This window comes from Mustela nigripes, chromosome 7, assembly GCF_022355385.1.
Source record: "Mustela nigripes isolate SB6536 chromosome 7, MUSNIG.SB6536, whole genome shotgun sequence".
Classification (NCBI taxonomy): domain Eukaryota; kingdom Metazoa; phylum Chordata; class Mammalia; order Carnivora; family Mustelidae; genus Mustela; species Mustela nigripes.
In genome coordinates, this window is record NC_081563.1 from 56,536,526 (window position 1) to 56,542,351 (window position 5,826).

Consider the following 5,826-nt stretch of genomic DNA (forward strand, 5'->3'; position numbering starts at 1 on the left):
GCCTTGGAAGTGCAAAAGCAACCGAGGGCAAAACACAAATAACTGAGTGTGGCTATGTTTTAATAAATTTTTATTTCTAGACACTGAAATTCAAATTTCATATGCTTTTCATACATCATGAATGAATAGTCTTCATTTGATTTCCTTTTCAACCATTTAAAAACGTAACAATACTCTTGGCTTGGGGGCCTTACAAAAACAGGTAGAGGATGAGGTTTGGCCCTTCAGCCACAGTTGGCTGACTTCTGTGTAAGAAAATTCTGAATCTGCAGGGGCACCAATCCAGGATTATGAATCTATCGGGGCACCATGAGTGGATTCAAGTTCTCTTGCCAAACTTACATATGCTAGTATGTATATTTCTAAACTGTCTTTGGTGGGGAGGAGACACAGTCTTTCCTCTCTGTATTCTCCACTACCCCTCCTTCCACCCAGAGAGAGCTGGCTTTTGGCTGAGGTGGCGCGCTCACAGCGACACATGCTCTGAGAGCCTGGCCAGAGCACTGAAGGAGGCTGTGACCTCATTTGTGAAAAATAAAAGGACCTAATTCTTTAGTTTAGACCAAGCCTTTGGCTGCCCTTCCCTTTCTATTCAGTAGCAAAATATTTCCCAAGCAGAGGCCAAAATTATGCTAGTAAATGTAATACATTATTTTTGAGCTACTCTATATAATTTAAAAAATTTAATTACTTTTTCTTAGATGTCATGTCAGGTAGCAGGCTTCAGATCAAATTTAAGACCATCTGAATCCATTTCAAAGTAACATTATAAAATTTATCATATCGGAGCTCTATCAGAAAACTAAACTTCTTCCCTCACCTTCTTGTTTTCTAACTTAGATCCAATAATGAAGGATAAAGACAGTCCTAACAGACAAAGACAATCCCAATCCAAAAGGATCTAAGTAAGGCTCAGGCACACTTTGGGAGGAAACCTAGACCTAGACTATCTAGAGCATTTCCTCAATGGAGAAAAAGAGGAGACTGGGGCTCATAGGTGGTGAAAGATGGCGAGGGGAGAGATGAGGGGACAGGTGGGAGGAGCTTCTCCTTATCATCCTGCATCTCCTTTTCTTGTGTTGCTCCCTCTAGACCAGTCATCACAGACCTGGCCTTGCCCTCGCACCATGGTGGGAGTGAGGGGGCCGAGGCACTGTCAGTAGTACTTCTGTGGGATGAGGACTACAGCAATGGGAAAGCTAATCATAGGAGTGCCATGACTTTAGACTGATGTTCTATGTCCAGAAGTGGGTCTAGAATCAGGTTCTTCTTTCACTTAGGCCTTGACCCAGAGATAAGAACTTACTGCAGTCTCATATCCCCTGGACATGCTGTAGGAAAAAAGTAAGCTTGCTGTCAAGAGAGGGAAGTTAAAATTTAGTTTCTGATGGTTTCACAGGTGGGCAGATGGAAAGCTTCTAACATCCCGCAAGGCCCCAGGACATTGAATCCCTCTTGTCAATTCTGGGGAAAAATATATTTCCAGTAGTGGGTTTCCATAGGTGTCAGGCTGCACTTGTTACCCCAGGCTACCCCAGAGAGTTGGGCACTGGGGCCATTCTCTATAAAGCCATTTGGGTGTGGTCCTGATTCTCCTTGAGGGCTAAGCCTTGAGAGGGGAAGCTTCCTAGTAACAAAGAATCTACTCATCCTTTGAAAACATGTATCTAAAAGAATAGGCTGACCATAGGAGCGGGTTTGCCTGGGACAATGCCAGGCATTTATAGTCTAATTGTTAACTATGCCCCTTTCTTTTAACAACCAAATGGGATAACAAATTAAGTTACCAAATTCCAAGGTTAGCTTTCTGTGTCATAAGCAAATCACAATCACCCACTTATAAATTGCCCACTTTACAGGGAAAGCCTCTGACCTTCAGCTACTTTAGGCAACAGTCTGTTTCAAAGTGCCATTTGCTTGGGACGGCTAGCCCATGTGACGAGAGCCATACTATCCAGAGAACAAAGTCTGCTGCAGTTGGGGGACAGAAAAGACTTCACAAAGAAAATATTTTGAACAAAGGGGAAGGGTGTTGAAGGCAGAGGGGACAGCAGACAAAAGGCTCAGATGTGCAACTTTTGGAGCATTGAAAGGTGATGAGTATGTTTGAAGTATATGGGAGTAAGATGGATGGAGGAGCCCTAAGAAAAGAGACTAGAGGGGAAGGTGGGTTCTGGATTACACAGGGGCCTTGATATTTTGCTGGGGAGTTTCAACTCTATCTTGCAGGTCACTGGAGTCACTCATACCTGACTAGTCTTCTGAAAACTCAGAAAGAATTTTAGATGCAGATGTATTCTAAGCCAAACACAAAATTTTTTTTTAAATGTAACTAAGGAATGTAAATATGTACCGAGTATTGAATATGTTAAAAAGAAACTATCCTTGTATTTATAATTTTGCAAAAAAAAAAAATCCAGTGTCCTAAATTTTTCTTTTCGGTGATGTATACTTAAGAACACAGGGATTAAGGGACGCCTGGGTGGCTCAGTTGGTTAAGCAGCTGCCTTCGGCTCAGGTCATGATCCCAGCGTCCTGGGATCGAGTCCCACATCGGGCTCCTTGCTCAGCAGGGAGCCTGCTTCTCCCTCTGCCTCTGCCTGCCTCTCTGTCTGCCTGTGCTCGCTCTCTCTCCCCCCTCTCTCTGATAAATAAATAAAATCTTAAAAAAAAAAAAGAACACAGGGATTAAATAATAAAATGTCAGGTTTTACCTCAAAATATTCCAACAGAAAAAAGGAGCAGGGATGAAAAAAAAATGGGGGTAGGTATAGGAAAATGCTGATGGTTGCTTAAGTGAAGGGATGATATATTTGCACCTTTGAGTATTCAAAAATTTTCTTAACAATAAGTAAAAAAAAATAAAATGTGTATGCCCTGGGTTTTACCTCATATCTACTGAATTAAGATTACTGGGTAATAAGATGAGATGTAGAAACTGATTTGAGGGGTGGATGTTGGGCAAGAGGCAGGGGAACCATCTGGAAAGCCAAAGCAATTGTCCAAGAGAGAGACAATGAAGGGTTGACCCTCAGCAGCGGAGGTAGTGAGAGGAGGTAGGCATGAGATGCATCTTGTAGTTTACGAGACAAGACTTATGTCTGATCAGATGGTGAAGGTGAAGTTGAAGGTGCTTCTTGAGAGAATGAATGAGAAACACAGAAGGAACAGACAGGAAGCATGAAAACCAGAGGATTTGCAGTTTTAGCTATTCTAAGTAGTAAAAGTATGAGTCGCCTCTGTTAATATCATTTCAATATTTTTGTCATATTTCTTATTACTTTAAATCACCCCAAGACTTGAATTCTATGCAAGGAATATAATGCAAATCTCTGTTCCATCTTCCAGAAACATGTCTATATTCAGAGTTTCTAGCACATCTGCCTATGAATTAATTTGACTTGATTCACTACTTACAAAGGCACATATCCTCAACCTCATAGCATCCCTGATTTTTTTGCTCTTTCCCTCTCTGCCTTTCCCACTAACCCACCACTCTTGCCATTAGAAAATAAGCAACAGGTCAACACATTTTAAACACATTTTAGTGCACAAATACAGTGTCCTTGCTTGTCTTTAATCCTCCCCCAAAGTGTGGAGGTGTACGCAAACACACCTCTGAGACCCCAAGACCTACTTCATGTGTGCTCTCAGCATTTCCCCCCACCCCCAGCCATTTCCTTTTTTGAGTTATAAGAACCTGCGCCTGAGACATGACATCTTTTAGGAAATCCAGCTAAAGCCCAAGCTTTCCAACAACTAGGTTTATATTTGCCCAAGGGACATAATGTGGCCTGTGTGTTCCCTCTGTGTTGAGAACCTCTCTGGAGACCTAGGGTTTTCCTGTAATCACCATAGGCTCTTTGCAGAAAGCTATATTTCTTCCAAGTCTTTCTTTTCATCCCTGTCTGAACCTGCCTTCATCTTCCTAATGGCTAATTAAAAAATTACAACCAAGAGCATTAAATACTAAACCCCTTCCCTGCTGTTCTCTGTTTAATTTCTGAGGCCCCAAGCAAAATGTCTTAAAAAGAGTTAGAAAGAGCCACCTTTCTGCTTGCAAATTGCATGATGAACAGCATTCTAGAAGGGGCAGAGGCCTTTATTCTAATGGGTAGCCCTTCAATGCAAGGTATGCTTGGATATTATTTACATCATGTTCCAGGAAGATAAAGTTTTGCGGGGGGGGTCACATTCCCTCCAACATTATGACTTCACTTGTGTTAAAGAATTTTGGTGTGTGTGTGCGTGTGCATGTGTGTGTTTCCTTTTCCCTTGGTGCCTGATTCCATTCCTGACTGTGAGTTTTAAAACTCACATTTCTTTTTCATTTAAGTTGGAGGTCTGAGCTTGATGAAAATTCATCCCAATTCATGATGTGCACACTTAAGCGGCTGCTTGATTTCATTTGCAAAGAGAGATCTTGGAAGGCAGTGTCTAAATAATAATCAACACAGTGCTCTACTTGCATTTGTTTATACAGTATCTTAACACTTTATTACATATTTTAATAGGACGGGAGTTTAAAAGCCGGAATCAGACATAGCCAGCTCACTCTATTTTAGATTGTTCTTCATCAATTGTTTTTTCTTGTGATTATACAGTTTTACTTTATCATCCCTTTGATAACAATTTCTGCATGAAAATTGACTTTATATTTCATTTTTCCCGTCTGTTATCTTAGCGGCATTCATACGCAAACACCCTTTGTGCTGTGCTGGTAATATAACTGATCAGGCGAAGCTGTGCCATAAGAAATCAAAACCATAATAATGTCTTTGGGTTTTGCATTTTAAATACTGCGTTCATTGTTGCACTGAGGTTTCTGATCCCTTTCCAGACATTACAGAGATTACCTTTGGTAATGCCTATTTCATTGTACTTTGATATAAAATAATGTGTGTCATAAATCATCTGAGTGACTGTCATTAAACAGAAAAGCACCTACTTAGGATATGTAACAATTTGCTTTTCTAATTTGAAGAAGATTGAAGCATTTTAATTATAGAAGATCTTTATAAATGAGACTGGAATTCAATATAAAATCATACTCTTTACAGAATTGTGGGTTAGAAATAATAAAATCTGTATTCATTAATTTTACATTATTTTTGCAAGTGCTAAATAAAAACATTCTTAAGAGGGTTTCCTAAATAAAGCCTTATACTTTTGTCACCATTAATCTCAGAAAAAAATTTGTTTACTTATTTGAGAAAAAGGCAAAAAAGAATCACTTGTTATGCGGGTAAGTTCACAACCGAGAATTTAAAAACTTTTCAAATGTAAAGCTGGGAACGTCATTACCTACAAAGTTGAGAAAAAACAAAGAAGGGGCATAAAATGACAAGGGGTGGGAGGAGAGAGCTATTTAAAGTTATTGGTGTGCTTCATAGTTTCAAGATTGCTTCCATTTGGAAAAGGATGGAAGTTTGGAGCCCTTCTCAGTAAAAAACAATTTAAAATTATTGGAGCCCTCCTCTTTAAAGGTGATCAGGGTTCTGCACACAGACACTGTAGCAAGATTTAAAATTATGAGAGCTCTTCACATTGTTTAAGACATTGATTTTTTTATAAAATGGATTTCTCCGTTTCATTTCTTCAGTGACTAGATAATTATAGTAGCCTAGAAACTGAGGTACTTCATTCTGAAACTAGTTTTTCTCTTTGGCTCCTTCTCTTCTCTTTCCTTCTGCCTTTTTTTTTTTTTTCCCCCTTAATAACTTTTCTCGTTTCCCTTGCTGCTGGGATAGACACATCATTCTTTGTTCTTGCTCATAAATCACTCTGTGACCAAGGAACCAGGAAGTTATTAGGGGTGAAGGGAAG